At 45.5% G+C, this 17574-nt stretch overlaps 2 pseudogenes across 1 annotated transcript in view; both read left to right on the top strand.

The window, feature by feature from the left end:
- Positions 1–17574, top strand: part of LOC148110499 (thyroid receptor-interacting protein 11 pseudogene) — a 157759-nt pseudogene that overhangs the window by 73276 nt on the left and 66909 nt on the right. The gene's annotated exons all lie outside the window — the stretch shown is intronic.
- LOC148110500 (thyroid receptor-interacting protein 11 pseudogene) overlaps positions 1–17574 on the top strand; it is a 46789-nt pseudogene that overhangs the window by 28824 nt on the left and 391 nt on the right.

Below are 17574 nucleotides of genomic sequence, written 5' to 3' on the forward strand. Positions count from 1 at the left end.
CCAGCATGCGGAGTAATGCCTGGCACTGGAGTCAGCACTCAGCGGTGTTGATTAGAAGTGAAATGAAGCAGCCCCAGCCTCGACCCTCACTGGCTGGGAGAGCGGGGAGGGCGCCTTCCCATTCCCTCAGACGAAGAACTGCCCGCTGGAGGGCATGTCACACCTCTCCTGGCAAGTTCCCACTGTTGCAGGTGACACTCCTGCCAATAGGGCAAAGTCAGTCAGTGCTTTTTGAATGAACAGGTGGCTGGACCAGATCCACGTTTTCCACGGATGGAATGTGAGATGACTTTAGGTGGCACCCCGGTACATGTGTTACATTTTCAAAGGTATTGATTACAGGGTGTGTTAGAAGAAAATATTAGGTAGCACGTCAGAGCTGGGTGCTAAAAGAAGTGAGTTGATCTAAAGGACTGTTGAGGGGCCCCTGTGTGGCACAGTGGGTTGAGCATCTGCCTTTGGCTTGGGTCATGATCTCGGGGTCCTGGGATTGAGCTGCATGTCGGGTTCCCCGCACGCTTCTCCCTTTTCCTCTCCCTCTGCCACTCCCCCTGCTTGTGCTGTCGTTCTTGCTTGTTCTCAGTCTCTCAAATAAATAAATAAAATATTTAAAAAATGTAAAATAAAGGAATATTAAATGGAGCAGGTGCATGGTGAGTGTCATGAAAATTTCAGGACAATCGTGGATTGAATGAACACTGTTAAAAGGTCTTTCTAAATCTGAGATTTTTCATTCTTGGCATTTTATTTCAATATCTATTTATTTATTTAACTTTTTGAGAGAGAGAGAGAGAGAGAGAGAGAGAGAGAACACATGTGATCAGTGGTGGGGAGGGCAGGGGAGAGAGAAAGATCCCAAGCAGGCTCCACGCCCATTGCAGAGCCAGACATGGGCCTCAATCTCAAGAGTCTGAGATCACAATCTGAGCCACAACCAGGGGTCGGCTGCCCAACAGACTGTGCCACCCAGGCGCCCCTGATTTCTTCCTGGTGTGTCCTGCAGTCACTGGAGCATCGTGTTAGAGTTGTCATTGTGCACATGGACGTGCTCAGTCTTCCTCGTGGAGTGGTTGGACGGCTGCACTCACAGCCCCTGGCTGCTTCAGTCCACGTACCATCTAGGGGCCATTTGAAGAAGGGGCACAAATTCTAATTGCTGTTCGAGAACCATCCATCGATACCTTCTGATCAGACCAAGAAAGACTCAGTAACACAGCCTACACCTGGAGGGTCAGGAGCTTGGAAAGAAATCTCAGAGCCGATGATGGCGATCTCTTCAGAAGCGCAGCCTCGCCAGTGTGCTTGGCTGCACGAAGGTCAATGCTGTGTGGAAACTCCCAGATATCCTGAAAGGGAAGACCTAACCAACCCATGTCACTCATCTTTTTCCTTTCATTCTGTTCAAATAAGTCTAAAAGGGCTTTTTCATAAACACAAAATTAGAATTCTAAGCAATAAGAAAAACACTGACTAACTGGCAGTGTTTCTTCTTTTTTCTGTCTTACAATTGATGGTGTCTTAGAATGAAATAGGGCGTATGGTTAGTGTAGAAACATTTTAAAACAAAGAGAAGTTAAAACACACACATACACATACACACCCATGCACCCCAGAAATCTCTGATGTTTCTCCTGTTTCTCTGCTGTTCTTCAGCCTCCATGCCTGCCTTCTGCTACTGGAACATTCCAAGGCGCTTCCTGCCCCAGAGCATTTCTATCTGTTGTGTGTCCTGTCTGGAATGCCTTTTGCACAGCTCTCTCTGATTCTGTGGGGCTCCACGTGGCCTTCCCTTTTCAGGGAGGCCTCCCTTTTACCTTCTCTAGTGCAGGTCCTTCCATCCCCCATGCCGTTGTCCTTCATCTGGCATAAGCTCTTATGTCTCTCTGTGTCTGCTCTTCCCGGGCTCCCCACGGTATCCCCAATGCCTGGCACTTAGCAGATACTCAACAGGTATTGCTTGAACTGGATCCATAGTGTTAAACTGAGGGCGAATGCAGAAGCTGCTCCTTGTCATCCAGGAGAGGGCAGTAGGAAGTACAGGGAGGAGCTCCTAGAGGAAGGCAGCTTGGTCAGCTTTTCAGCAGGTAGAGCTGCTGAGTGGTGGAGCGAGTGCCTTCTTTGTGGGGCGTGCTCAGGGAGTGGCTTGGTGTTGTTGAAGGGTTCTGGCACCAGATGTCAGGGTTGGCCAGTCATTTGGAATGTTCCTTCCAACCAGACATCCATGTTTGAGGACTGTTCTCATCACTGGTCTGTAGTTCTTGCTTCAACTGCAGATGTGGCTTTTACCACTAGATGGCACTAGATGATGCCTCTGAGGACAGTGCTCCTCAAACCACCAACAGAGAGCAATTGTCTCTGTTTTAATTATTGAAGTAATCGATCTATACAATGTTATATCAGTTTCAGGTGTGCAGCATAGTGATTTGACAAGTCTGTATACATTACTCAGCGCTCACCACGATTAAGTATAGTCACTATATGTCACACAGTAGGGCATTGTTACAATTTTATTTGACCATATTCCAGACATTGTACTTTTCATCTTTGTGAGTTATTTATATAAGTGGAAGATTGTAACTCTTAATCCCCTTCACCAATTTCGCCCCCCCCTTTACTTCTGGCAACCATCAGTTTGCTTTCTTTCTTGAAGAGTTTGTTTTGTTTTGTTTGTTTGGAGAACAGATTTTTCATGACACTTATACCCAGAACACATACTTCGACCAAAGCTTCCTGAAACAGTCTTTAACTCTTACAGTATGTAGTCCATACTGATTTTTTCTAGTTTACTCTAGTTGACTGTATTTTCTAAGACGGTGATTTGCAAACTATTACATTGATTTTATGACATGGATGGGTCACAATTCATTGTTTGAAAAGCACCATTTTAGACAACTGAGCCTGTTCACCCTTGTAAAACTCTATAGGTCAGCTTTCCTTGACAATCTGGGCTTGCAGGTAATTGTGTCCCTTAGTGCGTAGTTTGTGTGTTTCTGTGTTGAGTTGCTGCCTTGAGTAGCCGAAGGTATGTGCTTCCTTATGGGTGTCTGTGGATGTGGGAACATGGACGTGGGAGACTGGGGGGGACATGTTTGTACAGGATTTGCACCGACTGTAGTCAAGAGAGCAGTAAGCCTTGTCAGTGGATATAAAGAGAAAATAGAATATCTATCTTTCTGGGAGCTCAGAACCCAGCTGGGTGACATCATACACACACACACCCACACCCACACCCTACCCCTTTCAGCTTACTCCTCAAGCAAGTGGAAATGAGCTGATGCGCTCAGGATATCATTTAGGATGTTTCAGGGTGTAAATAACAGAAAACCAACTCCATTTGGTTTATTTATTACTTTTTTAAAAATGTAAATTCAATTAGCCAACTTACAGTACATCCATAGATTCAGATGTAGTGTTCAGTAGTTTGTCAGTTTTGTGTAACACCCAGTGCTCATCACATCACGTGCCCTCCTTAATGCCCATCACCGAATTACGCCACCCCCACACCCACCTCCCCTCCGGCAACCCTCAGTTTGTTTGCTAGAGTTAAGAGTCTCCTATGGTTTTTCTCCATCTCTGATGACTTCCCAGTCTGTTTTCCCTCCCTTCCCCTAGGTCCTCTGGCCTGTTTCTTATATTCCACATATGAGTGAAACCATATGATAATTGACTTTGTCTTACTGACTGGTTAGTGTACTTCACTCAGCATAATACCCTCCAGTTCTATCCACGTGGATGTAAATGGTAAATTTTCATCCTTTCTGTTGGCTGGGTAATATTCCATTGTATAACTATATACCACATCTTTTTCCATTCATCTATCGATGGCCATCTTGGCTCTTTCCACAGTTTGGCTGTTGTGGACATTGCTGATGTGAACATTGGGGTGCACGTGCCCCTTCGGGTCACTACATTTGTATCTTTGGGGTAAATACCTAGTAGTACAATTGATGGGTTGTAGGGTAGCTCTTTTTTTTTTTTAAGATTTTATTTATTTGTCAGAGAGAGAGAGAGCACAAGCAGGGGGAATGGGAGGCAGAGGGAGAAGGTGGCTCCCCGCTGAGCAAGGAGCCCGACGCGGGACGTGATCCCAGGAGTCTGGGATCGTGACCCGAGCCAAAGGCAGATGCTCAACTGACTGAGCCACCCAGGCATCCCAAGGTAGCTCTATCTTTAACTTCTTGAGGAACCTCCATACTGTTTTCCAGAGTGGCTGCACCAGTTTGCCTTCCCACCAACAGTGTAAAAGTGTTCACCTTTATCCTCATCCTTGCCAACATTTGTTTCCTGTCTTGTGAATTTTAGCCATTCTTACTGGTATGAAGTTTTATCTCATTGTGGTTTTGATTTGTATTTCCCTGATGCCAAATGATATGGAGCAGGTTTTCATGTGTCTGTTGGTCATTTGTGTCTTCTTTGGAGAAATATCTGTACATGTCTTCTGCCCGTTTCTGGATTATTTTTTGAGTTTTGAGTTTGATAAGTTCTTTATAGATCTTGGATACTAGCCCTTTATCTGATAAGACATTTGCAAATATCTTTTCCCGTTCTGTGGGTTGCCTTTTAGTTTTGTTGACTGATTCCTTTGCTGTGTGGAAGCTTTTTATCTTGATGAAGTCCCAATAGTTCATTTTTGCTTTTGCTTGCCTTGCCTTTGGAGATGTGTCTAGCAAGAAGTTGCTGCGGCTGAGGTGGAAGAGCTTGCTGCCTATGTTCTCTAGGATTTTGTGGGATTCCTGTCTCACATTAAGGTCTTTCATCCATTTTGAGTTTCTCTTTGTGTATGGTGTGAGAGAGTGGTCAAGTTTCATTCTTTTTCATGTAGCTGTCCAATTTTCCCAGCACCATTTATTGAAGAGGCTCTCCTTTTTCCATTGGATTTCTTTCCTGCTTTGTCGAGGATCAGTTGACCATAGAGTTGAGGGTCCATGTCTGGGTTCTCTGTTCTGTTCCATTGATCCATGTGTCTGTTTTTGTGCCAGTACCATGCTGTCTTGATGGTTACAGCTTTGTAATGCAGCTTGAAGTCTGACATTGTGATGCCCCCAGCTTTGGTTTTCTTTTTCAACATTCCTTTGGCTCTTCGGGGTCTTTTCTGGTTCCATATAAATCTTAGGATTATTTGTTACAGCTTTGTGAAAAAGTTGATGGTTTTTTCATAGGGATTGCATTGAATGTATAGATTACTCTGTGTAGCATAGACATTTTAACAATATTCTTCCAATCCATGAGCATGGAAGGTTTTTCCGTTTCTTTGTGTCTTCCTCAATTTCTTTCATAAGTGTTCTGTAGATTTTGGAGTACAGATCCTTGACCTCTCTGGTTAGGTATATTCTTAGGTATCTTATGGGTTTTGGTGCAATTGTAAATGGGATCGATTCCTTCATTTCTCTTTCTTCTGTCTCATTGTTAGTGTATAGAAATGCAACTGATTTCTGTGCGGTGATTTTATATCCTGCCGTGTTGCTGAATTCTTGTATGAGTCCTAGCTATTTTGGGGTGGAGTTGTTTGGGTTTTCCACATAAAGTATTGTGTCATCTGCAAAGAGTGATTGTTTGACTTCTTTGCCCATTTGGAGGCCTTTTATTTCTTTTTGTTGTCTGATTGCTGAGGCTAGGACTTCTATTTGAGCAAGTGTGGTGAGAGTGGGCATCCCTGTCATGCTCCTGACCTTAGGGGAAAAGCTCTCAGTTTTTCCCCATGGAGAGTGATACTCGCTGTGGGCTTTTCGTAGATGTCTTTTATGTTACTGAGGTATGTTCCCTCTACCCCAACACTGTGGAGAATTTTAATCAAGAAAGGATGAATGATTTTGTCCAGTGCTTTTTCTGCATCAGTTGAGAGGACCGTATGCATCTTGTCCTTTCTTTTATTAATGTGATGTATCATGTTGATTTGATTTGCGAATGTTGAGCCACCCTTGCAGCACAGGAATAAATCCCACTTGGTCATGGTGAATCCTTCTTTTAACGTACTGTTGTATCCTACGGGATAGTATGTTGGTGAGAATTTTTAAACCCATGGGGTCTTTGTCTGGTTTTGGGATCAAGGTAATGCTGGCCTTATAGAACAAGTTTGGAAGTTTCCCTTCCATTTCTATTTTTTGAAACAGCCTCAGAAGAATAGGTATGAGTTTTTCTTTAAATGTTTGGTAGAATTCCCTTGGGAAACCATCTGGCCCTGGACTCTTGTGTGTTGGGAGATTTCGATCACTGCTTCTATTGCCTTGCTGGTTATGGGTCTGTTCAGATTTTCTGTTTCTTCCTGATATAGTTTTGGTAGTTTGTAAGTTTCCAGGAACGCATCCGTTTCTTCCAGATTGCCTCATTTGTTGTCATATAGCTGCTCATAATATGTTCTTAAGATTGTTTGTATTTCCTTGGTGTTGGTTGTGATCTGTCCTCTTTCATTCATGATATTATTATTTTCGGTCCTTTCCCCTTTCTTTTGGATAAGTCTGGCTAGAGGTTCATCAGTCTTATTAATAATTTCAAAGAACCAGCTCTAGGTTCATTGATCTGTTCTACTGTTCTTCTGGTTTCTATTTCATTGATTTCTGCTCTGCTTTTTATAATGTCCATTCTCCTGCTTGGTCTAGGCTTTATTTGCTGTCCTTTCTCTAGCTTCTTTAGGTGTAAGGTTAGCTTGTGTATTTGATACTTTTCTAATTTTTTTTTTGAGAAAGGCTTGTATTGCTATGTACTTTCCTCTTAGGACTGCTTTTGCTGTATCTCAAAGGTTTTGAGTAGCTGCGTTTTCATTTGCATTCGGTAAGAATTTTTTTAATTCTTTTTTTTTTTTTAAGATTTTATTTATTTATTTGACAGAGAGAGAGACAGCCAGCGAGAGAGGGAACACACGCAGGGGGAGTGGGAGAGGAAGAAGCAGACTCTCAGAGAAGCAGGGAGCCCAATGTGGGGCTTGATCCCAGGACCCTGGAATCATGCCCTGAGCCGAAGGCAGACAGTTAACGACTGAGTCACCCAGTTGCCTGGAATTTTTTAAAATTCTTCTTTAATTTCCTGGTTGACCCATTCATTCTTTAGTAGGATGCTCGTTAGCTTCTGAGTGTTGGTGTTCCTTCTAAATTTCCTCTTGTGCTTGAGTTCCAGTTTCAAAGCATTGTGGTCTGAAAATATGCAGGGAATAATCCCAGTCTTTTGGTATTGGTTGGGACCTGATTTGTGACCCAGTGTGATCTGTTTTCGAGAATGTTCCATGTGCACTGGAGAAGAATGTGTGTTCTTTTGCTTTAGGATGGAATGCTCTGTATATATCCATGAAGTCCATCTGGTACAGCGTGTCATTCAGAGCCCTTGTTTCCTTGTTGATCATCTGCTTAGATGATCTGTCCATTGCTGTGAGTGGGGTGTTGAAGTCCCCTATGATTATTGTATTATCATCAATGTGTTTCTTTAATTTGGTTTTCAATTGACTTATATAATTGGCTGCTCCCATGTTAGGAGCATAAATATTTATAATTGTTAGATCTTCTTATTGGGTGGACCCTTTAAGTATGATATAACATCCCTCTTCCTGCCTTACTATAGTCTTTGGTTTAAAATCTAATTTGTCTGATGTGAGGATTGCTACCCAGCTTTCTTTTGAAGTCCATTAGCATCATAAATGGATCTGTACCCTCCTCACTTTCAATCTGGAGGTGTCGGAGTCTCTTGTAGATAGCATATGAATGGGTCTTGCTTTTTTATCCAATCTGATACCCTGTGTCTTTTGATTGGAGCATTTAGCCCATTTACATTCAGAGTAACTATTGAGAGATATGAATTTAGTGCCTTTGTAGTACCTGTAGAGTCCCAGTTTCTGTAGATCGTTTCTGTTTCTTTCTGGTTTACATTACTTTTGGGCTCAGTCTTCGCTTAGAGGATCCCTTTTAATATTTCTTGCAGGGCTGGTTTAGTGGTCATGTGTTCTTTCAGTTTCTGTTTGTCCAGGAAGCCCTTTATTCCTCCTTCCATTCTGAATGACAGCCTTGCTGGATAAAGTATTCTTGGCTGTATGTTTTTCTCATTTAGTACCCTGAATATATCATGCCAGCCCTTTCTGGCTTCCCAGGGCTCTGTGGATAGGTCTGCTGCCAGCCTAGTGTTGCTACCCCTTTAGGTTAGGAACCTCTTGTCTCGAGATGCTTTCAGGATTTTCTCTTTATGTCTGAAATCCGCAAGCTTCGCTCTTGTATGTTGGAGTGTTGATCTCTTTTTATTGATTTTGAGGGGGGTCCTCTCTATATCTTGGACTTGTATGCCTGTATCCATCCTGGGATAGGGAAATGCTCAGCTATGATTTGCTCAAATATACCTTCTGTCTCCCCTCTCTCTCTTTCTTTGTTCTCGGGGACCCCAGTAATTCTATTGTTTTGCATTATGGTATTGCTGATTTCTTGAAGCCTCCCTTCATGGTCCATTAATTGTTTTTCTCTCTTTCCCTCGGCTTCCTTCCTTTCCATCAACTTGTCTTCTATGTCACTTACTCTCTCTTCTGCCTCACTTACCCTAGGTGTTAGAGCATCCCATTTAGACTGCATCTCAGTTAAAGCATTTTAAATTTCAGCCCGATTAGATTTTATTTCTGCATGAATATTCTCTACTCTCTTTTATGCTTTTTTCAAGCCCAGCTAATAACTTTATAATAGTTATCCGGAATTCCAGCTCTGATATTTTACTTATATCCATATCAATTAGATCTGTGGCAGAGAGTATTGCCTCTGGTTCTTTCTTTTGTTGTGAATTCCTCCTTCTAGTTATTTTGCTCACAGAAGAATGGATGAACAGGAGAGCAAAATCAAAAATATTAACCACGACCCAAGCAAAATCCACACTAGACAAATCCAAAGAGGTCAGAAACCAAAAAAGAAAAAAAAAAAAAAGGGTAGGGGAGAAGAGAGAATATAATCTCCCAGGTGTTCAAAACAGGTGATCCACTTGGTCTTGGGTATATTTTAGTCTGTTTGTTAAAAGACACTAAATCCCAATAATGTAAAATCACCAATGTGTGTGTGTATGTATATATACATATACAGAAACAGATAATTGAATAAAGTGAAAAGAAGCCAAAAATGAAGAATATATCTAATGTAAATGTAAAAAAATGAAAGTTAAAAAAAGACTTAAAAGCAAAGAGTTGATAATATAAGAAACTAGTTGAAAAGGAAAAAAGAAAAGGAAAATTTTAAACTGAAAGATCAACAAATCACGAGAAAACCTTTGAATTTTATTTACTGTTTTCCCCTAGTGCTTGCTTCTAAACTTGGTGTTCACCTGTTTTTCCACATGGTTTTCTGGGGGAGGGGCCCGCTGTGCTGATTCTCAGGTGTCTTTGCCTGGGGGGAGTTGTACCCTCCATTTCCAGGGGGCCAGGCTCAGTGTAAACTGCCTCTAGTTGGTCTGTATGGCTTTTGTTCCCTGAAGGCTTTCTGGGCCTCTTTAGAGGATGAAAACAAAAGTGGTCATGCCCTGATCTCCAGTCCCTGTGCTGAAAGATCATGGTTCCCTCTCTTCAGTAAACCCTCAGGGATAAGGGGTCTTCACTTTTGTGTATACCAAACTCTGCAGTCTCCTGCAGTGCATGCCTGCACTGATCCTCCCAGGAGAAGGCGGAGGGTCGCGGCTTTTCTGTCCTTTGCAGGGCCCCCACATGATAGCTGTTGCCTGACCAAGCCGCGGTTTGAGGTTTATGGCAATCCCCCTCCTCTGCTCCCTGACCCTAACAGATTTCCCGGCTCCAGTGCCTGGGAACTCTGCTGGCTCAGGTACCCCTGTTTTTCCTGTGACCCTAGGGATCCTGAGACCACACTGCCCCACCTGGGATTCTGCCCCACCTCGCCACCTGAGCACCTTTCAGGCAGGGACGTCTCTCACTTGGAGCAGATTTCTAAAGGTCTGATTTTGCACTCTGGGGTTATGTCACTTTCCTGTGGACAGCTCACACAGGCTCCCTCTCCCTGCAGATGATCTTCCCATATATCCCCACAGATTCATTTCTCCGCACCTTCTACTTTGCAAAAAGTGGTCACATTTCTCTTTGTAGAATTCCAGCAATTCTTTCTGTACATCTCAGATTGAATTCATACATGTCCGGAAAGACGTAATAGTTATCTAGCTAAATTACAGGGACCAGATGAATTGAGGTCCCCTGCTGTTCCATCATCTTGCCTCCCTCCCTCTATGTATTACTTTTTAAAAAATATTTATTTATTTTAGAGAGTGAGCAGGGGGATGGGCAAAGGGAGGGAGAATCCTGAAGCAGACTCCCTGCTGAGCACAGAGTCCGACACGGGGCTCAATCCCAGGACCCTGAGATCATGATGTGAGCCTAAACCCAAGGTAGCCACTGAATTGACGGAGCCACCCAGGTACACCTCCATTTGGTTGAAATGTTAAACACAGGGGTGCATGGGTGGCTCAGTCAGTTAAGCGGCTACCTTGGGCTCAGGTCATGATCTCAGGGTCCTGAGATTGAGCCCCCCATCAGGGTCCCTGCTCAGTGGGAAGTCTGCTTCTCCCTCTCCCTCGGCTACTTCCCCTGTTTGTGTTCTCTCAGTTATTGTCTCTCTCTCTCTCAAATAAATAAATAAAACCTTAAAAAATAAATAAATGGTAAACATATATATTAATTCACAAGATAACTGATGAGGAGCAGAGCAGACTGCAGGCCCACAGTGACTTGGCATGGCCTTAGCGTTCCAGGCTCCTTCCCCTACGTCTTGTTGTCCTAAGGCTAGTTCCACTCAGGTTTGACAGAAGACCTTCAGGGATATTTGGACTTCAGCTCCCCGGCTTAGAACACCAAAACTTTGCTTCCTTGTAGTGTAGACCAGGGAGAGTTTAGGCTACCATAGCATTTTCCGGTTGTATAGACCAGAGAGTACAGGCTACTCTAGCATTTTCTAGGTTGTAGCAGTTGTGTTTATTTGTTCCTGGTTTTCCCACTATGACCTGCTTAGGGATGTGGAAGGACTGGTACCTAATACAGAGCCGGGGGAAATACTTAGGTAGTCATTCGCAAGTTTCACAAAACAATCCTGGATCTCCTTTCCTATGGACACAGAACTTCTGGTTGAGCAGAGTTGTCTGATTGGCTCTGGCCAGTGAGTTTGCTGAGGGAATAGGTGGTGGCAGGTCTTCTAGGTGAGGTATGAGGTGAGGTTATGTGCTTTCTAGGGTCCTGGAAAAAGAGTTAGCCGCATGAGTAAAGAGAGGAAAGAAATGGCCACTGTGGGGAGGTTGAGGGGCCGTGTATGTGAGCACCAAGAGGGATGGCCGAGTCTGTTGACATTGGTAAGGGAGCACCAAACGTGCCTCTGTTGGCCTTTTGAGGTAGATGATTTTCCTCCTCGACCTGGGTCCTGAGAACTGGGCCAGAACCTAATGACCTCTATTCACCTGCCTCCTTTCCTCTGTTCCAGGTTTGCAGTAAGCCTTGGCTACTGGTATGACCCTTACATCCAGCATTTTGTAAGAGTGTCTAAGGAGAGGAGGTCCTCCGAAATTAACAGAGGCAAGTGACCCCCTCCCTCCCAACTTCCCCTCATCAGCCCAGAGGCCTGAGGTTTTAGGAATTCATGCTTAAAAAGAGAGAGTTCCAGTGTTCACTCTCTCCAGGCATATGAACGTGCTCCTATCGCAACATCCTCATGAACACAGTGTATTATGAACCTTTTCATTGTGGTTAATCTGATATGGGAAAATGTTATCTTACAGTAATTTTGTTTTATAATCCTCTGATTTTGGGGGTGAAGTTGAAAATCATTTTTGTATGTTTAAGAGCCATTTATATGATCTTTTACTGTGAATTGTCTGTTCAAGTAAGGAATTACTTTTTTGGCTTTATTAAAGCGGTAATAACACTGTTAGGCTCTGCAAGTCCTTTCTATCAAGGCAGAGAAAGGATTTGAGGTGGGAGGGTGACTCAGTCTCAGCCAGACTGAGAAATTAACCAAGTGACCACAGTCCTTGTGTGTGCCAGGAATCCTGGCCCTAAAGATGGAGCCTATGGGTAGATTCTATAAGAAATGCAAAGAACGTTAAACGTGGTGGTCCCTGAGAAAAAGGACGTGGATCTTACTTGGAGCTCAGGATGAACCCAGGCATTAGGAAGATGGGGCCAGGCCTGGCTCAGAGGCCTGAAGCCTCCCTCCTGTGCTCCTGAGGAAGCTTTCTATACCACTGCTGCAGAGGCAGGGACCCACCTCGGGGCCTTGGGAGCTGGGTGCCCGAGGCAGCATGTCAGCCAGCCTGCCTCTTCCTCTGCCTGGGCTGGCATCTCCAGACTGGGGCCCACTAGGAGAGTGCTTCCCAAACAGCGTGTGGTGAGCATTTTTAAAGTTTTTTCCCAATAATCAGTCTGCTGCGGATGATACTCTGTAACATACAATAAAAATGATTTCCTCGAAAAATAAAAAGCCAGAGACACGTAAAATACAAGCTCAAATTGTGTAGTAGCAGAATCAATAGGACTGCAGTAAGTTTCTAAATGCTACTCCAATTTTGTTCTTAAAATAGTTAAGCACAAGGCTTTAGAACACAGATTTTATCTTCCTTTCCCCCTCTTTTATTTCCCATCCCCTTTGCTCCAGCTCCCCACTCCGGAGCTAAACAAGTCCGTTTATTGGGCAACGTTTACTCCTGGCTTCCCCTCCCACCGATGCTCTGTGAGGCCTTTTTATAAACATAGAGGCTCTTACCCACACAGAATGGAGATGAAGGGAACACGGTAAGAAATACTTTTTTTGTTTGTTTTGACATTTATCTGCCCCATTTCCTGACCCCAAAATATTATTTTTGTCATGATCTCGCAATTCTGAGTATTAGTCGAGTCCTAAGTAGCTTTACCTAGCTATGAAAAAGCACGTTTCCAAAAGGAACATTTAGATCTGACATTTTGATGTAAAACACTTGTCTTTCCCATGTAAAATAATGGGACATTTTATTTTAATTTTTAAAGATTTTATTTATTTATTGGAAAGAGAGACCATGAGCAGGAGGGGCAGAGGCAGAGGGAGAAGCAGGCTCCCAGCTGAGCAGGGAGCCCGATGCAGGGCTTGATCCCAGGACCCTGAGATCCTGACCTGAGCCAAAGGCAGACGCTTAACCAACAGCCACCCGGGTGCCCCAAGGGGCAATTTATTTGTAAGATCGTTAATTCCATTAAATCATTAAATAGATTGTACTTACTTTGCTTGTAGCAGCTTTGAATTAAATTTAAAAAAGGAAGAGAATGTGAAAGTCACTCTTTCTCCCATGAAGTCCACAATAACCCGCTGACCCGGAGGAAGAGCAGAAGTGTCCTGATTTGCTTTTCTCCTGGCGTGTGCTCTGCAGGGATGATATCCCACCTCACTGAGCAATAGCTTGTCTCTGTCTCTCTCTCAGGATATTTCGCTCACGTCCATGGCGTCAGTCTGCTTATAAAGGCATTTCTACGGAAGACAGAATGTCATTGTCAAATTCTAAATCTTGGGACTGGGGTGGATACCACCTCTGGAGATTAAAGGTAAATGAAAATTCTGCCTCTTCTTTCCCAAATTGTTTCACCTGTGAAGGTGCCCGCCTGGTTCAGAAATGTTAAAATATATTCAGAGGGAATGCAGTGACGGTCTGTCTCGCGCCCCCGTCCCCAGATGCTTGCACCTGCTGCTCCCGTCAGCCACATACTTAGTGTCCCTAGAGCTCTGGTGAAGGATGGGTGCCTTTCATCTCATCCTTTGCTGTTACAAACAGGGCTTAGGATAAAAATCCTAGTGGACATTTCCTCTGCATGGGTGGAAGAACCCTGCCCGTGGAATTATGAGAGCCAGAGCCCCTGCATCTGCCATATTGGCAATAACGAAGATTTTATTGTCATCCTGCTAGTGTCTTTGGTACAGGCTGGAGGTGCACACGGCTGGGTGATTGTGCGATGACACAAAGGCCTTTTGCAGCTATTACCTGATTTGGTCCCTCACCTGCTCTGTTAGGGAGCAAGAACAGGTGTAACTATGCTCACTCACAGGAAAGGAGACGAGTCTGGTTAGTGGCAGAACTGGGACCAAATGGGCAGCAGCTCCTCCAAATCCAGGTTCCTTCCCTGTTCTCTACACAGAGCCTGTGCTTGTTCAGGGGGGTCTCTGCGGTCTGTTGGGCTGTGGTGCGTCTGTACCTCAGTGACCATGGTGTGGTGGAAGGAACGGGAGCAGAAGGCAGTGGCAGAACGTGTGCAGTGTGAGTGGAAGGCATTGGAGAAATGCCTCCTCTCGGCCCGACACCGTTTCGACTTGGTCCCGACATTTGGATTCTCCCCGCTGTCACGTACGTGGGTTAATAATGAACAAATCTGACATTTTTATTCCTGGGAACAAGGTACATTGAGACTTAGGTACCCCTTCCAAGAAAAAGGTTCTCTCTCAGGAGTGAGGAAGGCGAAGAGCACAGGGTCAGTAAGATATTGTGGAGGTGTTTTGTTTTGTTTGATAATTATATTGGTCCAAAGGGTTTTTTTAAATATATATGTTTCTTAAATAATAAAAAATAAACAATGCTTCTTTGCTTCTTGGAGCCTGGGCCTGTCGGGCCAAATTTAGCCCACTCAGCTATCGTCGTAAATAAAGTTTTATTGCAACACAGCCACTCCCATTTAGCTGCATCTTCTCTATGGCTGCTTTACCAGCATGACAGCGGAGTTGAGTAGTTCCAAGAGAGGCTGTCTGGCCTGCAAAGACTAAAATACTTTCTGGCCATTTACAGTAAATTTGCTAATCCCTGTATTGAGAGGTATGTGCTTGTAGAACGGGGCAGGGAAAATCTTGGCTGCCAGTCTCGTTGTCTCATGCACCTTCCCCCGGGATGTTCCCCCAGCTGCACCAGCAGAGGCAGCGGGTCACAGGCTTTTTGCTGCCGCCATCGTGGGAGCTCGTTCTGTATGACCTCAGGGGCCCAAGACTTTGGGCAGTTGAAGGCTCCCCACTTCGGGCAGCGGGCACCAGGAGGGCCCAGGAAAGCCAGTACCATCACAGAAACAGAATAAAGGGGCAGTGAACCCCTTTAAGGGACCTCAGCTGATCGGTGTCTCCCGACTTCTGTTTTCACACAACCCAAGGATCAAGGACGCAGAGGGTGGGTCTCACCTCGGGCAGCCCGTGCTGCGGTTGGCCCTGCGGGATCCCTTCCAGTCCAAGGGCTGTGCTTCCTCACGGCGGTCCCCAGCTGCCATCCAGGAGCCGGTCCTGTCTTCGGTGTCTTTCTTGCCTCCTGTGACTCGCCAGCTTTCAGTGAGTGGCGTGTCAGACAGGCTCAGGGAATCCCAGAGTCGAAAGTGGAAACATGTGCTGCAGCCATTTTGCTCCTTTTCGAAAGCCCAGAAAGAAGCTGTCTGTTCCTTAGAGGCTCGAGGTGTGCCTTTTGGTAGCTTTCCCTCCCCAGTGACCCCTTAGTCAGTTCTTCTGAGGGTCAAGTAGCTGATGCATGGGGAGCGCTTTTTTTTTTTTTTTTAAAGATTTGACTTTTATTGGGGGGGGAGGGGCAGAGGCAGAGGAAGAATCTTAAGCAGACTCCCCTCTAAGCACAGAGCCCAATGCTGCGCTGGATCCCAGGACCCTGAGATCGTGGCCTGAACCGAAATCATCGTCGGCCGCTCACCCGACTGAGCCAGCCAGGCGCCCCAAGGGGAAGGTCTTTATACTAAAGTAAGAAGTCCTACAGAAGATGTGGGAGTGTATGCTGTCCTTCATCTGCTTTTAATTGTTCTCATTGTCTTTGGGAATTTTAGACTCTCCTTACCCTTTCCTGTCGTGGGAGTAATGTTCTGGAAGGGTGCTGTGGAGTTTCCTAGCAGAAGTTAGTTCTCGTCTGCCCTAAGCCTTTCCTCCCAGTAGCCTCAGCTAGCTCGTCCATCGCCGCGCTCTGCAGACGGGCAGGCATGTGTGGCAGCTCTGAGAGTGAACGGTTGAGATGGGTGAGCCTGTCTTTTCTGATACATCACGAAGCGGTCCTTTACTCTCTCCTCCTGTGTCCCTCTGTCACCCTCCCTCTCCCCCAAACCAGACCCTCTGATTTTTCCACTAGGTTGGGGGGTAGCTGGACCTATGGTCCTGACACTTAACCCATAGGGATCACCTCCTACTAGAAAATGCTTGCTTGTGATTTCTGACCCCATCTTGCCAACCCCTAAGACAGCGACCCTCCCCCATCCCTGCTTCCCATCGCTCCTGACTGTCTACATAGGTGAGTTAATATACATACTACATACTACCGTCTACATACACGGTGCTCTTCCCTGCACAGTTGTTCACATCAGAAACAGGGGTGTCATCCTGACCCCCGCTTTTCCTTTGGCCCAGCCTGCACCGGCGGCACCACCACCGGATTCTGGACACCGGCATCTGTGTTTCTCTTTGTCTTTCCCCTTTGACCAACTGGTTCTGTATTTCTGGAATAGAAGTAAGGTGGACACGAGGGTGTTAAAAGCATGCATGGCGGGGGGGATGCCGAACAGTCAGCAGGTTGTGGAGCGCCTTGTTTCTTGCCAGGCCTCAGGGGTGTGAGGAGCTGTTGCAGGAGACACGCAGTGTGTGGTTGAAACAGGCCAGAAAGGGGTGTCCTTGCAGTTGGTGAGCTGAGGAGAGAATGCGTTCGAGAATCCTCCTCAGGGCTGAGTGAGTGAGTGGACACGACAGAGATGGGGGGAATGTGCTAGGAGCCCAGGGGGTGACCAGGCTGGGGAGGCAGGTGGTGGAGCAGGGCCGTTAGTGTGTCTCTCTATGTGTGTGTGTGTGTGTCGTTCTCTGTGAGTCTCTGCGTGTGTGTGTCTGTGTCTCTGTGTTTGTGTCTTTGTGTCTCTGCCTCTCTGTGTGTCTGTGTGTAGGGGTCTGTGTGTCTACATGTCTGTATTTTGTATCTCTGTTTCTGTGTCTGTCTCTTCTGTCTGTGTGCCGCTGTGTGTGGGTCTTTGCGTCTCTGTGCGTATGACTGTCTTTGTCTAACTCAGTGTGTATGTTTGTGTGTGTGTGTCTCTGTGTGTTGCTTTCACACTTTCTGTACTACAGCCCACAGTAAAAATACATGTACAGCCCAGGCCAGGCCCCACATCTGTGTACCCGTGTCAGTAAATCAAAGGCACACCCTTGGCGCTTACTAGCGCAGGTCCTGCTGTGCGTGTGGCTTGTATATTTATTTCCTCATGAGTCCTCACAACCCCGTGAGGTGCAGTCAATTTCTCTACTGTGCACACGAGGAAAGCTTGGCCCAGGGAGTTTAGTGACTTGCAGCACCTCACAGCAGACACGTGGTGGATGGGATCTGACCCCCATTCCCTGGCTGCAGACGCCTGCCCTTTCCCACCCACCGTAGGCGACTCTCACAGAAAAACGTAAATGTACCACAAGACAGTGCTCGCCCTCACTGACGGGGATGCTTTGTGATGTTTGCTGTTGTATCCTATTTGATCCCGCACATGCTGGCCCCGACTCCTCCCCCCCAAACACACAATTGTTTCCTGACCCTCTCTAATCTGTCTCAGTCTGCTTTTTGGAAAATCTGTTAGCTCCTACTTCCCCAGCGCCTCTCAGTGCCTCCCCACCTCCATGC

The sequence above is a fragment of the Ursus americanus genome, chromosome 2 (assembly GCF_024610735.1).
Source record: "Ursus americanus isolate L20-20 chromosome 2, mUrsAme1.1.p, whole genome shotgun sequence".
Lineage (NCBI taxonomy): Eukaryota > Metazoa > Chordata > Mammalia > Carnivora > Ursidae > Ursus > Ursus americanus.